This window comes from Thalassophryne amazonica, chromosome 2, assembly GCF_902500255.1.
Source record: "Thalassophryne amazonica chromosome 2, fThaAma1.1, whole genome shotgun sequence".
Lineage (NCBI taxonomy): Eukaryota > Metazoa > Chordata > Actinopteri > Batrachoidiformes > Batrachoididae > Thalassophryne > Thalassophryne amazonica.
The window spans coordinates 159,844,427-159,866,174 of record NC_047104.1 but is presented as its reverse complement, the minus strand read 5'-3'; the positions used below and the strand labels follow the sequence as shown (position 1 = coordinate 159,866,174).

Below are 21,748 nucleotides of genomic sequence, written 5' to 3'. Positions count from 1 at the left end.
TCTTCCTGTTAAAAGGGAGTTTTTCCTTCCCACTGTTGCCAAGTGCTTGCTCACAGGGGGTCATTTTGACCGTTGGGGTTTTTCCGTAATTATTGTATGGCCTTGCCTTACAATATAAAGCGCCTTGGGGCAACTGTTTGTTGTGATTTGGCGCTATATAAATAAAATTGATTTGATTTGATTCTGTAGTATTTTGATTGGTTCTAATCTGGTAAATGCACCAAATGCGTGCTGCGTCGCTGGTTGTACAGTCAATAAAATACAAAATTACGGCCAAAAGCAACAGACAACGTTGTTTTGCTGTGCACAAAGTAACACTGTCACCAGTTTTGAAAACGCATGCACACTGAGAAACTCAAAACTGGCTTATTCACATTTAATCGGTAAAATGCACTCACTCGTAAAACAAACTTGGGCTGCAACTAACGATTATTTTAGTAATCGATTAATCTTTTTTTTTTGCTTGTTTGTTTTTACTTACATTGGAGTTTTGCCATTATTTCTTGAAGTGAGTTATTATTATTATTGACCTTGTAACAAAGTTATTATAAGTATTTTAAAGACCTGACTAAAGATATGTGATCTTTAATAAGTTATTTTCAAGAAAAAAAGACACAAATGTGCAATTTACTGCATTTTATTTTTTCTTGTGTAAAAACACAGCTTAGATGTGGTTTGACCAAAACAAATTGTCATTAAACTTAAATAAAACAGTTGTGTATATGTATAATAAAAATGTTATTGTGCTGTTTTGCACCTGTCTTAAAGTAACCCTGAGAATGTATTTGTTATTTAATTTTGTTTTAGCACTCTGGGGTCAGTCTGAACTGGGAGCGAAGAGCTGGATGTACTTATTATTACACTGATAGCACGACTTTGTTTTCGTAGCCACTAACGACTGGGAGTGAAGCATGCTGGGATCATTCTGAACTGGGAGTGAAGAACTGCTTTTATTATATCTTTGAAATAACTTTCAGATGCCTGTTGATTAAAGAAATTATGTGCGCCAGGGAGGTTGAGTTGGCCACTCACCCTCCCTTCGCGGACACACTAGAAAAGAGGGAGTAGAACCATGCTTCAACAGAGTCTGCTGCGGGTTAACGTACGAACGCCCAGCCGGTTGACAGGCGCACTCTGCTGAAGGTGTTGGCTCTCCACCTTAAAGGCGTCACGGTAAGAGAAAAATGCGCTGCAACCACTTGTGTTTGATGTAACTGCTTTTGTGGGGAATAAATATACGCCTTTTTATTCTAGCAAAATGCAGTCTGTGTGATCATTTCTGTGTGCCGATCTGACCGAACCTTGTGTTTCAAAACATTTTTGGCGTTGTCGGCAGGATACGGTTACGCTCAGACTACACACAGAAATGTCTTGCTTTAGATTGGGAAAGAGAGATGCGGAGGTGGCATCTCAGCAGGAAGAAGTGGTCCCGGGGTGGGATGGGATCACTTTTAAGGAAATAGGCCAGCTTCTACGGCGACGTGGGGGACGCCCTGGGCCGTGGACTGGAGCGATTCCCACCGCGACTCCGCCAGTTTTATGTGAAATGTTAAAACGGGTGGAGGTTAAAGAGAAAGCTCCGTTGGGAGGTATTCATGAAATGATGTGGATTTGTGCAGAAGCCTGGAAAGAGCGGGTTTTAACTTTAGATACAGTCCGCTCATCAGAATGTGCTAAATCACAAAAGGTGACAAGATTAGAACAACAAGTGAAGCAATTGGAAATTCAAGCCGAAGAAATAGACGGTGTACCAACTTCCTTCTTGGCTGAAAAATGTAAACAAAAAGGATTGAAAGTGACTTGTGTGTCAGGGATGCGCCCTGATATGTTTGAATTGGCCTCATTGTTGAAAGAAATTGTGCAGGGAGAAAAAGGAGTGAAACCTAGTGCCCCTCCCCTACAGGAGGAGGAGGAGGAGGACTCTGATGATGATCAGCTGCAAATAGCTGCAGTCCGGAAAGGAAAGAAAGACAAAAAGAAGGGGAAAAATAAAGAAAGGCGTTCTTGGAGCTTTGACCCTTGCGAGGAAGATTAGGATGATGGTCAAACTCTTGTGGCCCGCCGAGAATTAAAACAATGGTTCACAAGTGATATTAGACCCCATGTGTGATTGGAAATATTTTGGAAAAAATCAGTTCAAGTCACCTCGGCTTTAGTGGACACAGGAGCGGAGGCCTCATTGATTCATGGAAATCCAGAGAAAATGAAGGGACCTACAGTTCCCTTAACTGGATTAGGCGGACAATTGGTGTATGGAAAAAATATATCGATACCGCTTAAAATTGGAAATATGCCAATTAAAGTGTACACTGTAATAGTGACTCCAATTAATGAATGGATAATTGGCATGGATATTTTAGCTGGAATGACTTTGCATTTAGAACAGGGTAAATTTCAATTTGGGATAGCAAACATAAGAATGATTCTGGTGGGAAAAGTAAAAATGAAACCTTTTCCCATTCCAGAGGCTACATGTGTGATTAATCAGAAACAATATCGTATTCCTGGAGGACAAGCAGAAATTACTGCAACCATAAAAGACTACTTGGAGGCAGGAGTTTTGAAACCAGTGACAACAAAATGGAATAATCCATTGTGGCCAGTCCGTAAATCGGATGGTACATGGAGAATGACTGTAGACTTTAGAGGTCTAAATAAACATACACCGGCTTTGACTTCAGCTGTACCTGATGCTGTGAGTATAATTGAACGAGTGCAACATCATAGTGGTACGTGGTATGCTGTTATAGATTTGGCCAATGCATTCTTTACCATACCAATCCCAGAGGATAGGATGGAACAGTTTGCATTTACGTGGGAAGGACGGCAATATACATTCACAAGATTGCCACAAGGATATTTACACAGTCCCACTATTTGTCATAGAGTGGTGGCGGAGCATTTGGAACAGTTCCAGGTTCCAATGAGAATGATGATCTCACATTACATTGATGACATTATGCTTCAAGGAGATACAGAAGCAGAAGTAGTGGAATATCTACCGAAATTAGTGACTCATATGAAATCATTTGGCTGGGAAATTAATCCAGCAAAGATTCAGGGACCAGCTCAAACAGTGAAATTCTTAGGAATAGTTTGGAATAAAGGAGAGAGGGAAATCACACAGGAAGCTAAAGAGAAAATAGCTAACTTTCCAGTACCTCACAGTAAGACAGACGCACAACGATATATTGGTTTATTTGGATTTTGGAGACATCATATTCCACATTTGGGACAGCCTTTATATCGATGCACTAGAAAGAAAGAAGAGTTTGTATGGGGAGAGGAACAACAATGCTCATTTGATATGGCAAAGGAAGCCATACAGCAGGCTGTGTCCTTAGGAAAAATGCAATCAGGACCAGTAGAACTTCAAGTGTCTGCTCTAAATGATTATGCTAATTGGAGCTTATGGCAAAAACAAAACAGGATACGAAAACCTTTAGGATTCTGGTCGAGAAAACTCCCGGACGCAGGTATGCGTTATACACCTTTTGAAAAACAGCTTTTAGCATGCTATTGGGCGTTGATTGAAACTGAATCACAAACGGTGGGACATGAAGTAATGATGAGGACACAGATACCTATTCTCTCATGGGTGATGAGTAATCCCACCACTCACCGAATAGGGACAGCTCAGGAGGCTAGTCCACAATTAGGTCAGTCTCTGGAAGAATTAGGAGAAGGAAAAAGCAGTCAGTGGGCGGAGTTGAAGGCCGTGCATATGGTGGTCATGCAGGGAGGACCACAGGGCCTCCATATTTATACAGATTCATGGTCAGTGACCCAAGGACTACTTACCTGGATGCCTACATGGCATGCCACTAATTGGAAAATACATTCTAAAGAAGTTTGGGGAAGAGAATTGTGGGAAGACATTTGGGAAAAGGCTAAAACAATTCCTATTACTGTGATGCATGTAGATGCACACACTAATGGACAAGACTCAGAAGCTTTATATAATAAAGCTGCAGATCAATTAGTAAAAGTAATGATTGAATTAAGACAATCCAGCCCAGGATTGGCTAGATGGGCTCATGTCAAAGCAGGACATTGGGGGGTTCAAGGTACCCTAAAATGGGCCAGAGATCGAGGTATTGATCTAAAATTGGATGATGTGAAAACAGCAATCACTGAGTGTGAACAATGTCAACACCACCGGAAGGGTGTACCTCAACATTTGCATGGGCAGTTAAATCGTGGAAAAAGTCCTGGTCAAATTTGGCAGTTAGATTTTATTGGACCACTGCCCATGTCTAAGGGATGTAGACATGCATGCACTGCTGTAGATACATTTTCTGGGGTCTTGGTAGTGCATCCATGTAAATTTGCAAATCAAATGGCCACACTTAAGTGTTTAAAAATAATACAGCAGTATTATGGTTTGCCAGTACAGATTCAAACTGATAATGGCACTCACTTTACAGGAAATAAAGTGAAAGAGTGGGCCAAAGAACATCATGTTGAATGGATTTATCATATTCCCTATTACCCGCAAGCGGCGGGGTTAATAGAGCGAATGAACGGGCTTCTTAAAGAGACCCTACGGAAGCTGTCAAAAGATCGCACTATGCGACAATGGAAACAGGATTTGACCACTGCTGTGGATCAGCTGAACAATCGACCTTTAGGGTCAGGATCCACACCCTTGATAAGAATGATTTCAGGAGAAATGATAGAGCATACTACAGAAAGCATCAAAATGTGGAAAATTGATCCACAAGCAGAATTACCTGTCAGAGCAACTCCAGGCTCAGCAGGACTAGACTTAAGAACATTGACTACTGTCACATTGGTACCTGATAAAATTCAAGTGGTAAAAACAGGGCTAGGCCTACAGTGTCCGAAGGGCACATATGGGCACATCCTGCCACGCAGTGGTCTATCACTTAAAGGGCTGACTATTCAGGCCGGAGTGATAGATGCAGATTATCAAGGTGAGATTGGAGTGGTTTGTCGATTATTTGGAGAACAACCCCTGATATTGAACAAAGGGGACAAAATTGCTAATAATTAAACCCTGTGAAATGGGGTTGGTACAGGAGATACCAAAACCCGTAGTAATAACTACACGAGGAACACAAGGTTTTGGTTCCTCAGATCAAGCAGGTGCCAAAGTTTGGGTGAAACAACCTAACGGACCGCCTAAGGCGGCAGAAATTATAGCTCAAGGGAATGATGCAACTGTTAGTATACTCTATCAGGGTGAAGAAAAATGGGTAAATGTGCCTGTATCAAAGTGTTATGTAAGAGAAGACTAATCGTTGTCATTCTACCCGTAGTTACACTTGTGTTGTCTAGGCTCGGATTGATGCCCTGCTGGGAGTTGCTGATCGGGCGATCGAGGACCACAAGAGGCGGGCGTCGCTATGGCAACCAGTGGAAGCCCCGGGATTGGAGGTGTCGGCTGCTGGGTCATACTCCTCCTTGTAGGTGGTGCCATGGTCTCCGGTTGTTGGGGAATGACGGAAGGACATCAAGTGAGAGAAGTCCAACCACGAGTGGAGCTCGTCTGGAGAAATCTCACTAAAACAAGTCAACAGGACAATTTTACTTGTGCCACAAGCAACAGTGAAGACAAAGGTATATTGGCAAGTTACCTTTCCAAAAATTCAGAAGACGTCGAAGGGCGTGGTATGACACTCTATTAGGAGGAACAGGAACTGTCCTGGGGGTGTCGAATACAGTAGATAATGAGGTAACCAGAACAATGTTATCAAACACTGGGAAATACTCGTCCCAAGTAGTTCATCAGGTTGGAGAGTGGATGCCCACAGCATTGGTAGGACTAATTTGTGGCAAAAGAATTTCAAATGGCAATTGGCATTCAGCGTATAGTTACAACGGGGAGCTATCATGATTGGAGAAGGATTTGGAACATTAGCAACACCTTATGGTTAAAGCTACATCCAGAATATACACAATGTAATGAAAAATAGAGTCACATACGTCCAACATCTCCAGTCTCATGGTGTCTACATTGATAGCTAGTGACCGGGTAAAACATGTGGCAAAATTAGTACAGCAAGCATCAGCACATCATTGGTGGGATATCTTTTCAGGGATGTCTGTCACTGCCAGGAGTACCTTAGTGCCACCTTTGATACTATTAATTATAGCAATATGTGTGATGACTTTTTGTAACACTTTTACATGTATCTATGTTATACGTTTAAGGCGAGAGGTGGAATGGGTAATATTTCAACGAATGCGATGAAACTGACACTGTTAATTCATGATCCTTTTGGAGTAAACCAATATAATGTTACATTAGACCCCACAACATCGGGTTTTGTATATGAGTATATTGTTTGGGACAGGTATAATCACGACTATATTACTCAAAATTTTGTTTGTGAATCACTGGAAGAAATGTGGGAAATGCTATGGCAGGACATAATCGCTGGAATAGGCTGGAGCCCAGCCTTACCTGAATCTGTTGGTGGTTACATAAATTGACTGGTGCAAAACACCAAGAGTGGAATGTATAATAAAAATGTTATTGTGCTGTTTTGCACCTGTCTTAAAGTAACCCTGAGAATGTATTTGTTATTTAATTTTGTTTTAGCACTCTGGGGTCAGTCTGAACTGGGAGCGAAGAGCTGGATGTACTTATTATTACACTGATAGCACGACTTTGTTTTCGTAGCCACTAACGACTGGGAGTGAAGCATGCTGGGATCATTCTGAACTGGGAGTGAAGAACTGCTTTTATTATATCTTTGAAATAACTTTCAGATGCCTGTTGATTAAAGAAATTATGTGCGCCAGGGAGGTTGAGTTGGCCACTCACCCTCCCTTCGCGGACACACTAGAAAAGAGGGAGTAGAACCATGCTTCAACAGAGTCTGCTGCGGGTTAACGTACGAACGCCCAGCCGGTTGACAGGCGCACTCTGCTGAAGGTGTTGGCTCTCCACCTTAAAGGCGTCACGGTAAGAGAAAAATGCGCTGCAACCACTTGTGTTTGATGTAACTGCTTTTGTGGGGAATAAATATACGCCTTTTTATTCTAGCAAAATGCAGTCTGTGTGATCATTTCTGTGTGCCGATCTGACCGAACCTTGTGTTTCAAAACAGTATATAATTCTCATTTTACATTACTTAGTCCACATTTCACTTTATTTTATTTTACCTTATGTTTATATTAGTTGTGCATATACTCAATTTACCGTTAAATTTCACAATCTCTTATTTGACTAAAAATTACTCAAACCACGGAAAGCACATTTTTGGAGTTGCACTCAAATCTCGTAATGCAAATTACAATGACAATAAAGGCGATTCTGATTCTTCTGACTATTATTATTAATATATAAATAAAAATAATTACAATTCGTAATACATTTGACTCTTTTAGGACAACAAACACTAAGCCATTATTTATTATACAGAAAACAAATGCACACAGACTGTGCTGAGATGTGAACAGCTTAATGCTAACTTTAACATTGAAAACGCCATACACACGCTAACGCGTTAGCATCTGTCCCGTTTTTAAGTTATAAAATACATCAGCTGTTTTAGAAGACCATAACAGGTCGGTTTAATATAAAAAAAAGGTAAATATTACTCACAGACATATGCTCTTTAGGGTTTTAGCAGGGGACATTAAGACAAAGCGACAAACCATCAAAGCAGAGTCGGATCACTGCTTCATTGGTTCAAAGCAAAGCCACGCCTCGCTCTACTTGGGGAGTGTCTGCCAATGTTCCCACGAAGACGGGGAGGAGAAGGACCTTGGCTCATGGCAAGCAGTAAACAGAGCGGAGAGGAAGGAAAATTCACACATTCCCGTCCTCCGCAGTCCACGCTGACATTGCTGCTGCTTTGATTAGTGCAGAATGGGATGTTGCTTTGACAGTAAGACTATCATATTTCGGCCCCAAAACACGCATGACACCACATGCGCACGCGTATGTGTGGTTAAATTTTCCAAATGATGGAAATCCGTCGTGGTGACGGAGGACTTTAACCCATGCTATATACCCTGGGTCTTTCCTCTGCACATGTCAAAACCATCTCAGTCTCACCTCTCCAACTTTGTCTCCAATCTGTCCTACCTGATCTGTCCCTCTAAAATGTTCATTCGTAATCCTGTCCATTCTCATCACTCCCAAAGAGAATCACAACATCTTCAGCTCCGCCTCCTGTCTTTTTGTTAGTGCCACTCCTTCACTCTTGCCGATATTCTTCAGTCACAAATCACTCTTGCCACCAGAGAAACTAGCCCAGGACTGGTGTTGTTTTGTTTCATATTCATATTCTTATTCATACTTGGATTCATAGTAGGAGGGCTGGTACTAATTGGGTTATGTGCTGCCCTGACCTACCGGAAGATTGGCAAGATGGCTGCCGCCAAAACCACGACCCCTCGCTTGTCCGTCATGATTAATGAGTTGGGCGAGGCGATGCATTCTCAGACTGCGTTAACCCTTGAACTCATGCAAATTGGATAACATCTCGGAGCAAATGCGCACCTTGCAGGAGAAGGTGAAGATTTCAGAGGCCGGGGAATTTTCATAATTGGGATTTGGTTTGTTCATGTGAAGCTGGAAAAGTTTTTTTCACTGCTCAACCACAAACACAGCAGGCTTATCAGCCTCTCAAGGATAAAATGCCCCAGTGTTTTTCCTCCGGAAGAATTTCTACAGCCTTAGGAAAGTTGGCTGCCTCTTTATCTCTCTTATTCCTGTACACAAGGGCAGATAGACTCACACATGGAAAAAGACTGAAATTTTTTTGTTTGTTTTTTTAGCCTTTTATGACTGTTGTTCGTTGCCTTTTATTTTGAAAGCGTCAGTCGGCAGCGAGCTTATGCTGTTGCTTCCTGCTGATAGCTGAGTTCACACAGAAAACAACACGAGGATCGAGAAAAGTACAGGCTATGCAATGCACAACAAAACAAAATGCAGAAAGACGCCAAACTTTTGAATGGACATTTTCGGTACAAAGTTCTACAGGATCAGGCCCGGATCCAGACCGGTTTGGACAGATGCCGCTGCATCGGTCAAATGTTTTTACGCAGCGTTCGTCATCAGTAAAACATCTTGAATAATCCCGAATAGTGCCGAACGTGTCCCCGCGGTGAACACAGCTTTTCAGTGGTTTTCATGTCAACCTACAGTCGGTAAGTTATACGGATTTTTCCGAGTTTCAGAGTCATAGGACGTACAAATAAAGTCGGATATTCAGGGTTTGGTCTGTAATCAACCGTTTCTGCAGTGCGGCTCCTTGAAACCATGAACCATTGAAGCAATGCTTCGATCCAGTAGCTCGTTGGTTCTTTGATTCAATGCTCTTCAGAAACGGCAACTCCGCTTCTTAACTCCTCTCAAAGCCATTAAAATATTGTCTCGTCACTTTTGTGTGGATTAAAGTCACTAACTGGTACTCATGTCTTGTTGCTGTCAAGAAAAGATAATCATCCTCCGTTCCGTTCACACAGCTCGAAATGCTGCGCGGCCGAGACAGAGTCCGGTCGGAATTAATAACTTCAAAATGAATCGCCGCTTTAAATAAAATGATACCTCTTTCCAAATGTTGTAATACAGATAAGAAACTACAATAGACTAAAACATTTTTTTTCCTCCCAAAATGAAATGTGCTGTATTTTCTTTTCAAATTACATCCTGAAGTGAAGCACAGCAGCTGTAAGCGCTCAGCTCAGATATATGGAAACACATTCATGTCAATAATGCCTGAAAGGAAATGCTTTTGACAAAAAACAGATTTTGTTTATTCCTATTTATGTCCAGAGATCAAGGATTCACCATGTAGTTTATTATGTCCAAAGTTTAAGGATCCAGTGACCAATTTCATATTTATTTAAGCCTCAATAATTAGAGGAATTAGAGGTATTGCACATCAGTGGGTAAAAAGCTACTTAGAAAATAGAAAACAGTTTGTTCAGATAAATAATACTAAATCAGAATTGTGTAACATTATTTATGGAGTACCACAAGGGTCGGTACTTGGACCCAAACTGTTTATTTTGTATATCAATGACTTTGTGAATGTATCTAAAGTACTTGGCAGCATATTATTTGCTGATGATACAACATTATTTTACTCTGGATCAGATATACAGGAAGTAGTACAAGTGATAAATACAGAGTTGCAAAAAGTTAAACACTGGTTTGATATAAACAGACTGTCACTAAATCTTAATAAGACAAATTTCACATTGTTTAATGACAGAGTGGGAAAAAAATGATGTGTCATTAAAATAGATGGAATGGACATACAAAGGGTAAAAGAAACAAAATTTCTAGGAATCATGATAGATGAAGATCTTACATGGAAGTCACACAAATTACACAAAAGGAAAAATAGCGAAAGCCATTGCTGTTTTGCATAAAGTAAAATTTTCATTGAATAGTTATGGTTTATTAACATTGTACAATTCATTGATTGTCCCATATTTAACTTATTGTGTAGAAATCTGGGGATGAACATATAAAACTTAAACACAACCATTATTTATTCTGCAGAAAAGAGCTTTAAAAATGATTAGCAATAGTCGTTTTAGAGATCCATCTAATCCATTATTCATTAAGTATAGGGTACTTAAATTTCATGATTTAATTGATTTGAAAATATTACAAACAATGCACCAAGCTAATAAAAATACCTTACCAATAAACATTCAAAATATGTTTGAAAAAAGAGTAAGTAGTTATAATTTGAAAGGAACAGAAGTCTTTAAAAAACCAAGATTCAGAACCAAAGTAAAGGAACGGAGGATTGCAATGAATGGTGTAAAATTATGGAACAACCTCAACAAAGAAATCAAAGAATCAAGGTCGCTTAACTTAATTAAAAAACGTATTAAACTAGATGTATTAAATAAGTATGAAACTATGAAATAAGTCAGTGGGTTGTAACTAAAGTGACTAAGTCTAAAATGTAATCTGTTAATAATGTCTAAAATGTTTTAAGTCTAAAATGTAACCTGTTAAAAATGTAATCTTTTAAATAATGGCTAAAATTATGAAATAAGTCAGTGGTATGTGACAAAGTCAAAAAAATGTAATCTGTTAAATAATGTTGAATAATGATGTTTAAAATTGAAAGATTGTATTGTAAAAAGGGGCAAAATATAAGACTTGTTCTTCTCTCTGCTCCTTTTCATTCAGTGTCTTGTAATGTACTCTTTTCTGCTTTTCTTTAAAATGAATGAATGAAATAAATATAAAAAAAAAAAGTTCAATTTCAATTCAGTTTAATCGGCTTATAAAGCACCAAATCACAACAAAATCTAAATATACTAAAACAAATACATCACAATTGTACACATATCAAATTGTGATATGTGTACAACTGTGATGTGTTTTAGTATATTTAGTCATGGACAAGATGAATATTGTTACCTGCTGGACTGTTTCTAATTTTGATTGGTATCAATGGAAAATGTCTTCTGTGAACTGTCTGTATCTCAATATATTATTAAGAATATATGCAGTCAATTTTTTATTGATTTTATCAATTGAAAAAAATCATATAGACTCAGTTATAATTGAAAGATTTGGATAATAAATTTGATCCTGTTTACAGTCAATTTTTGTTAGTGTTTTTTTTTTAGGACATCATATTTATACAAATAAGAAATGTTCACTATGGTCCATGAAGTATAATAAATATATTAAAAGAAGTGTGACAGTGTATGTTGCACACGAATAAAAGAATGAAGATTATTGAATAACAAGACGCGTATGATTTTTATTTTATCATTGGGTAAAAATGCATCTGTCAGATTTTCACTCTGGATCCAGCCCTGAGGATGGCGCATTGGAGAAAAGCAAAGTTATCTGTAATTATTGCAACGCAGAATTTGCGTTTCACCGAAGCTATACAAGTCTCAGGTACCACCTCAATGGTTATTGTTTTTTTTATTTATTTATTTTTACAGATTCTCATTTTGATATGAAACAGGATAACAAATGACCTGCCAGTGGTTTTATATTTGATTTTCATTAGAGTGTTTCAGTTGAAATTTACTTTTTCAAATATATGCAACGTTAATTTACATTTTCAAATAAAACTGTGCTTTTAAGCGACTTTTGAATTCATTTTTGGGTTTCACATATACCATTCGATTAATCACGATTAATCACAGAAAGTCACTGAGTTAATGCAATTAAGATTTTTTATGTTTGCCACCCCTTATATATATACACAGTGAGGAAAATAAGTATTTGAACACTCAATTCAAATTCAATTCAATTTATTTTCATTTATATAGCGCCAAATCACAACAGAGTTGCCTCAAAGTGATTCACACAGGTAAGGTCTAACCTTACCAACCCCCAGAGCAACAGTGGTAAGGAAAAACTCCCTTCGGTTTTGCAAGTTCTCCCACTTAGAAATCATGAAGGGGTCTGAAATTTTCATCTTACGTGCATGTCCACTGTGAGAGACATAATCTTAAAAAAAAAAAATCTGGAAATCTCAATGTATGATTTTTTTTTAGAATTTATTTGTATGTTACTGCTGCAAATAAGTATTTGAACACCTACCAACCAGCAAGAATTCTGTCTCTCACAGACCTGTTACTTTTTCTTTAAGAAGCCCTCTTATTCTGCACTCTTTACCTGTATTAATTGCACCTGTTTGAACTTGTTACCTGTATAAAAGACACCTGTTCACACAATCAATCACACTCCAACCTGTCCACCATAGCCAAGACCAAAGAGCTGTCTAAGGACACCAGGGACAAAACTGTAGACCTGCACAAGGCTGGGATGGACTACAGGACAACAGGCAAGCAGCTTGGTAGAAGACAACAACTGTTATGATTATTTATTAGAAAGTGGAAGAAACACAAGATGACTGTCAATCTCCCTCGGTCTGGGATTCCATGCAAGATCTCACTTTGTGGGGTAAGGATGATTCTGAGAAAGCTCAGAACTACACAGGAGAACCTGGTCAATGACCTGAAGAGAGCTGGGACCACAGTCACAAAGATTACATTAGTAACACATGATGCTGTCATGGTTTAAAATCCTGCAGGGCAGCAAGGTCCCCCTGCTCAAGCCAGCACATGTCCAGGCCCGTTTGAAGTTCACCAGTGACCATCTGGATGATCCAGAGGAGGCATGGGAGAAGGTCATGTGGTCAGATGAGACCAGAATAGAGCTTTTTGGAATCAACTCCACTTACCATGTTTAGAGGATGAGAACAACCCCAAGAAAACCCTCCCAACCGTGAAGCATGGGGGCGGAAACATCATACTCTGGGGGTGCTCTTCTGCAAAGGGGACAGGACGACTGCACCGTATTGAAGGGAGGATGGATGGGGTCATGTATTGCGAGATTTTGGCAAACAACCTCCTTCCTTCAGTAAGAGCATTGAAGATGGGTCATGGATGGGTCTTCCAGCATGACAATGACCCCAAACACACAACCAGGGCAACTAAGGAGAAGCTATGTAAGAAGCATTTCAAGGTCCTGGAGTGGCCTGGCCAGTCTCCAGACCTGAACTCATAGAAAATCTTTGGAGGGAGCTGAAACTCCAAACCTGAAAGATCTAGAGAAGATCTGTATGGAGGAGTGGACCAAAATCCCTGCTGCAGTGTGCAAACCTGGTGAAAATCTACAGGAAACGTTTGACCTCTGTAATTGCAAACAAAGGCTACTGTACCAAGTATTAACATTGATTTTCACAGGTGTTCAAATACTTATTTGCAGCAGTAACATACAAATAAATTATTTTAAATAATCATACATTGTGATTTATGGATTTTTTTTTTTCTTTAGATTATGTCTTTCACAGTGGACATGCACCTAAGATGAAAATTTCAGACCCCTCCATGATTTTTAAGTGGGAGAACTTGCAAAATCGCAGGGTGTTCAAATACTTATTTTCCTCACTATATATATATATATATATATATATATATATATATATATATTAACTTTGTGTTATGTCTTCAAAATCGGTCTTTTGTGTGCTCTCCTGTGTTGCTGCACAGCTCTGCACTGCTTTTAGCGGCTTCACTGGAGTTATTTCTTCTGCGGCTTTAAACACACATCCACTTTCACACAGTCATCCAAATTTTAACATTGTGTTTGTCCAATACTGACTGAAAAATCACTCTTGTGAGCCAGCGTTCTGCCTAAATGTTCCTTTGCAGCGTGATGACTCACTGCATCAGTGCGCACACACAGTGGAGCTCATGTGATCCATTAACAAGATATTAAATCAACCACAGACATACTTATACAGATAGGAAATTTTTTATGAAGCTATAAAAACATTTAAAAATAGTTACCTTAAGCTGTTCAAAATACATTCCACATGGAGCAGGAAAGAGAGGAAAAAAAAGCATCCAGATAAAACAGTCCTCTGTGATTCCAGAAGTGATTAGAGATGTTTTCAGCATCCAAGGTCTGGCAGAAAATGATTAAGCCGCTACAAAACAATTATTTTATACACAGCGTCCAGCTCACAGAGCAGGTGGAATTGTGTGCTCAAGAGGGCAGCTGCTCAGGTCCTGCGTAGCTGCCAGGTGCACAGATAATGGGCTTTTAGCAGACTCGTAAGCACCACACACATGCCTCTAAGTCATCGCAGTAACTCATATACAAACTGCGCCACACTGTTGTTGCTAAATTTTGAGCTTCTTTTGAAATTAGCACCACACTCAGAGAGGAGCCTTGTTAACTGAAGATAACGCCTCTAAGAGCTACCCAGAGCCATGAAACTCCCATGATGGTTGAAGAAACCCTCTTGTAGCAAAGAAAACATGCTGCGTGGCTCCTTCTTCATCCTTCATTATTTGGTGGGACTCTGGCTTAAACCAGATATTCACAGTCACCGGACAAAAAAAGTCCCCAAGTCTTTGTATTGTTTTCCATGTAATAAACACCGTATATAAAGGATTTTTCACTCACATTGGATAAAATGTCCCATCCAATCGCAATTTATTTCCATTAAACCCCTCGCATGTTTCCGTGATTAAAAGCCCAACCGTTTATTTTTTTCACACCGTGCTCAGACTCGGACAGCCTGAAGCCTGACGTGCACCTGTTAAATCAGACACAAAAGGCTGTGATTTCACACTTTGCTGCTTTTATTCCTTTGTCTGCCATCATATTATAATAGTTTTTTCAGTGTTCAGAAAAGTCCACACATTTACAGGACAAAGTCAGTAAAAGAGGAAAATGTTCAGTTTACCTTTGATTTGGAGGTGATGATTGTAGAAAAAAGCTTGTTGAGGGTCAAATTAGACCAGAATAAAGAATAATCCAGAGATGGAGAACTTTAAACTGTCACACGTCACTATATGACACGTAGTTACAGAGCTGCAGCTGCATACATCAGGCTTTCAATTAATGAAATAAATCATCATAAATTGTAAATTTATCCAAATTTGACAGCTTAACTATTTTTATATTTATTTTGATAGCACCTGTACCTGGATGTGTTGCTGTATGTGCTTAAATGTTAAAAAAAAAAGTTGAAAACAAAAGTTCATTCAGTAGTTCAGCGCAATTGGAACTAAAACGGCGCCACATTCAGAGTTAACGTCACTCTCCAATCAAGGCACTGGAACCAAACAGCCAGGTCACATGACACACTTGGAACGAGTGCAATATATGTTTTTGGGCAATATCCACAGTTCTGTACACAGTTTTTTTATATGCCATCTCTTTTTTTGCTGCTCCATTCTTACATGTTTTTTTTAATTTGCGCTCTGGACACACCTCTTTCATTCGGTTAAATTTTATGTTTATTTTCTTTGCTTCACCAGACCTTTAAAGTCTGCACGTGGTTTACTCGGGTTTATTTTTGCACTGAAAGGCTGCACCTTACCTTTCATTGTACTTTGTTACAATGACAAAGTATCTCTATCTCTTCTTCTTCACCTCTAAAGTCATCCTACAAACCTCCATCCTATGCTGTCTAGCTACACTCTCCCCTGCCACCACCTTACAGTCTCCAATTTCTTTTTGTTTGCACCTCCTACACAGAATGTAGTTCACCTGTGTGCACTTTCCTCCACTCTTACATCACCCTGTGCTAGTAGTCCCTTTTCTTAAAGTAGGTGTCACTACAGCCATTTCCATCCTTCCTGTCCTTGATACCATATCTACCCATTACTTCCTCATCACCTCTGTTCCCTTCACAAACTTGCCCATTGAAGTCCGCTCCTATCACCACTCTCCACCACCTCATCTAACTCACTCCAGAACTCTTCCTTCTCCGTCATCTCACAACCTACCTGTGGGGCATATGTCCTGGTGATATTCATCATCACCCCTTCAATTTCCAACTTCACTCATCACCCTGTCGGACACTCGCTTCACCTCCAACACACTCTTAACATACTCTTCCTTTAAAATGACCCCAAAACCATTTCTCTTCCTATCCTCACCATGGTACAACAACGTTCTCCCTCCTCTTCTTCTTCACCCAGCAGTAGCCCAATTTCCACCAGCACCCTGTTGGGCAACGGGACTGGTGGCAGTCATTGTTAACCCAGGACTCGACCGATCCGGCATGGAAATTTGATATAGATATGCTATTAAATTATATCTGACATATAATAAATAATCTTAATAAATTTGGCAAGGACTCTATATCATTTGAAATGAGTAAATCCTAAGGTAACTGCTTTTCTTGGCACTCTGGGTGGCAAAATAACTCGATTACAACTCTGAGCAAAAACATTTACAGGTAGATCTGCAGCTGTGTCCAAAAGTGTCCCTCTATAAAAAAAAGCTTCATTTTAAACAGCAAACTACTTTTCTTTTTTCGATCCAGGAGTGCACACTGTGCAAGTGCTATAAGAAAGATATGGTACGTCATTTTGCCAGCTTCTGATTGGCCCATTCGCCACTTTCTGAGCTGTACCTCATGCCGAGTTGACCGCTGGTGGAGCCGAGTACACCTCGCGTGCAGCATACTGCTAGCCAATCGAGTGACGCCTTCTATCGATAACGACCAATCGGATATCGCAATACAACGCCTACTTTGGCCCACTTCGAGTTGCGCCGTGCGTCGTCATGACGATGCCGTGTACACAAACAGGACATGTCCACATCAAGTATAACTCCAGACAACTCAGACGGTTCGTTCGCACGCGCATCTCGCGGTCAAAGTAGGAAAGATAAACTATAACGGAACTCAAAGCGCAGGCCTGTAGCTCTTCACAAATATAAATGAGAATTTAAGTCAGAGTTCACAGTCTGTCTGCAGCCAAACTGCACTCTGATTCCTCTGTGCAGAGAACCTGCAGGTTGCGTTCTCACCTTCTCTCTGCCCCCTGCTGCACCTGACGCAGACATTCCTGCATCGTCATGACACCACAGGAAGCTTGAAGCAGCCCCGTGTTAAAGGGGCATTAGAGATTGTGTTCATGAAGTATTTTGGACCTGTTGGTGCAGTATGACAGTAATAATAAAGAGCTGAAACTTGAGATTGATTTTTCAGTTTTATTATGTTTGACAAACTCCCAATTTTCTTGTTTACCATATAATAAAACAGTTAGACTTTTAATTTCAGCGTACCCATGATTATGCGTACCTGGTCAGGATGAGGTTCACCTCGGCCAAGGCCTCGGTGCCAAGCTAGAAAACTGCTGCATCCTAGTAAGAGCAGAATACTACTGGAATGAATTTGAATAAGGAAAGTTGGGTTTTTTTCCCCTCACTAAATGGATGCTGCACTCACTGCAGTTTATCATCTGGAATAGTCCCAGATTGCTCTGCAGAGCTTCCAGAATTCAAATATTTCCGTGAGTGTGGTGCTGAGGGGTAATTTTGGGTTTCAGCTTTTTTTTTTTTTTTTCACACCACTTTCATCCCTGAATATGTCAATCATGAGTCACTTTTGTGTGGACTAAAGTCACTAACTGGGACTCCTGTCTTGTTGGGAGAAAGAAAAACGAGAATCGTCCTCCGTTCTGTTCACACAGCTCCAAATGTTGTGCGGCTCTCTGCCGAGTCAAGTTAGAATGATAAGAGTCCAGTCGGAATTAATAAATTCAAAGCGAAACGCTATTTAAATCAAATTACACCTCTTTCCAAATGCTGGAATACAAACAAACTGCAATCGATCAAAACATTTTTTCCTCCCAAAACCAGACGTCCCGTGCTGATGTGCAGCAGGTGGCTGAGCTCAGAGGTACGGAGAGACATTCATGCCAAAATGTCTGAAAGGATATGCTTTTGACAAAACCACAGATTTTGTTTATTTTTATTTATGTACAGAGATCAAGGATCCAGTGACCAATTTAAAATGTTGTTGACATAGAAAACCTGTACAGCCTACTTTTAGTACACAGAAAATTCACAAGAGGTATTGATAAGGGAATTGATAAGGAATTGGATCGATAAGCGGAAATGACAATGGCATCAATAGACAAAATCTTATCAATACCCATCACTCGACATGACGCCTCCTAACCGGGCAAAATATTAAAGTTTCCAGATGTTAATGCATTTTCAATGGGGATTCGCGACTGAACACACTCAGAAAAACACTTGGAAAAAACATGTTAAAATGCCATTCTGACCTGGATATCGAGCCAGTAAAATGAATTAACATTAAATCATGTCAGGAAAGTATTAAACTTAGTCTCGACACCAACACATTCTGAAATATTAGTGTTGAAAGTTACATGGATCTGCGCTGTTAAGCTGCACTGCTGAACCGAGCTGCTGCTGTTTTCAGCAGAATGTGGTTCCTAAAACCATTACCAAATATATATATATATATATATATATATATGTATATGTCAGTGGTGTGTGTTTGCACATCTCTGTGTGTGAGTGGTGTGTGTAAGTGTGGTCCGTGTCCTTGGACGATACACAGGCACGGGCAGAAAACATACATCTGTTTATCAACCAAATGTCACAAAGTGAAAAGAACCAAAACCACTAACTTATGGAAGGAAATATTGTCTCCCTTGTTCCTCCGTTTGTGGCTTTGCCAACATGTGCAGCTTTCCAGCATATTCCACGTGTTTCTTGAGGAAAGTAATAGAACTTTGATGAGTGAGCCTTAGTAAACTGCACTTGTCCCCAACAGAGGACGACCCCAACCAGTGACGTCAACCGGAAGTGTCCTTCACTGACTTCATTCAATGGACATTTACATGTCAATTTAGCGGCAAATTTGATTCAAGTAATATTATTATCTACACTGCGCTCAGACATTCTGCAAGTATATGAATAACATTTAATTTTTTACCAAGGAATGCACAAACAAATTCTCAAAAAGCGTTTCTGTTCCCCTTTAAAGTGTTGAGCATGAGACCAGAGGATCCTCAGTTCAAATCCCAGCCTAACCTGAAAATCACCAAGGCCCCTTGGGAAAGGGCCTTAATCCCCTAGTTCCTCCCGGTGTGTCGTGGACACCTCGCATGGTAGCAGCCTGACATCGGGGTGAATGTAAGGCATTACTGTAAAGTGCTTTGAGCATCTGATGCAGATGGAAACATATAAATGCAGTCCATTCGGTGTTTCACAGTTGTGAATCTCACGCCGTCTGGCGGTCCGTGACTCACGCAAGAGGTCGGTTTCAGCAGAGTTCCGGGGTCAGAAGCTCAGCACTCAGTGTAAACACATCTTGTTAAATACGGCCAGTAAGACAACACCGGGCACTGCAGCACTTCCATCACAGGTGCTACACCTCCTCCTGATAACCCTCTCAACTTGGGAGATTGTATAATCATTATAATCGCACGTGAACTCGCTAAATTAACGCCATCCACGTCCTCACTTTGCCATGTTTACATGCACTGAGACAGTGGAACTCTGCTGGCACCGCGGTGCATTCTGGGAAGTGCAAACGGCCGCCAGGGGCATTAAGGGAAACGCTGAAACACCGAATTTAGCATTTATTTACCATTTCACCGAGCGGCCAGTCGCAAAGACCGAATCCTCGCCTTCGGATTGGCCACAAGGCCGAAGTGACGTGGCGCGACCTGGAGAATAGAAAATGTCTTCTCTCTGCCGCCGTTCTTTCAAACTCAAATATCTCTCGATTAGCAGCATTTAGCTGTTGTTTCAACAACACTCTGAGCAGCTGCACTTCAAACATTTACAGAAAGCGTCAGTGTGAAAAGTGAGAACAGCTCTGCTGTTTTTCGTTTTGTTTTTTTTACCTGGTAAATCCGTCCAGTTATCCAGTTTACGCTTCTTCCACCATCTTCTTCTTCTTCTTCTTCGTTGCCTCTCTCTCTCCCCTTTCGAATTCAATGGCGGACGGCACCAACGCAAGATGCATTTACCGCCACCTACTGGGCTGGCGAGTGATCGCTAAAAAAAAAAGTAAAGTCTCCTCGCAAGTTGAGTTTTCTCCCTATTGTGTGCAGACCGCTGTTCAGTGCTGTGTTTCCTCTTCTTAACCTGGTGAACCAGGTGTTGAACTTTCCTACTCAGCCCCTGGGCCGTGGTTCAGTCCTCCAGGGCTGAACTACTGTAGCTTCAGGTTCGACAACCCGATTGACTCTGCACGGCAGCCAGACGGACACACTTTGCCCTTCTAACCCTTATATTTATTACAGCAGTTATTAACCGAACACGTCTTCCGCAAAGTCACACTTTTCTTTTTGATATTGTTCTCTCTCTCTGCTAACCTGCTACGTTCCACACTCGTCTTCTCCCACTCAGCCCCACACACACACACCCACACACCCACACACACACCCACACACACACACACCCACACACACACCCACACACACACACACACCCACACACACACACCCACACACACACACACACACCACACACACACACACACACCCACACACACACACACCCACACACACACCACACACACACACACACAAACACCCACACACACACACACACACCCCACACACCACACACACACCCACACACACACCCACACACCCCCACACACCCACACACACACACACACACACACACCCACCCACACACACACCCACACACCACACACACCACCCACACACCCCCACACCCACACCACACCCACACACCCCCACACCACCACACACACACACACACCCACACACACACACCACACACCCACACACCCCACAAACACACACACACCCACACACACACACCACACACACACACACCCCACACAACACACCCACACCACACACAACACACACCCCAACACCAACCCACACCACACACACCCACTAACACCCACACACAGCCCACACACACACACACACACACACGACACCACACACCACCCCCACCCCGCAAACCACACCCGTCACAACACACCCCACACACACACACACACCCACACACCCCCACACCCACCCCACACCCACCCACACACACACACACACACACACACACACACATACCCACACCCACACCCACCCACACACACACACACACACACACACACACACACACACACATACCCACACCCACACACACACACCCACACACATACCCACACCCACACACACACACACACACACACACACACACACACACACACCACACACACACACACACACACATACCCACACCCACACACACACACATACCCACACCCACACACACACACACACACACACACACACACACACACACACACACACACACACACACACACACACACACACAGCTCTCTCTCTTAAAGGGGAAGACTCCTCAGAATTAGCTGCTCTCATAACACAGGTGTCCTCCCGGCATGTGACTGAGCTGATTTTTAAACTGTTTGTTGAATACTGTATAGATGCCTGCTCTTCTCCCCCTCATCCCATTTGTCTTGCCAAGGTTTCT

At 41.1% G+C, this 21,748-nt stretch overlaps 1 protein-coding gene across 3 annotated transcripts in view; it reads right to left on the bottom strand.

Annotated features, from left to right (window-relative positions):
- LOC117501342 (gastrula zinc finger protein XlCGF57.1-like) overlaps positions 1-20,163 on the bottom strand; it is a 45,132-nt gene extending 24,969 nt beyond the window's left edge. For 2 of the 3 annotated variants that reach the window (XM_034160212.1, XM_034160199.1), the window contains exon 1: positions 20,113-20,163. The gene's annotated coding sequence lies outside the window, so the exon portion shown is untranslated. The remainder of the gene's footprint in view (positions 1-20,112) is intronic. The other variant, XM_034160205.1, reaches the window with a different exon arrangement.
- Between the last annotated feature and the right edge of the window lie 1,585 nt (positions 20,164-21,748).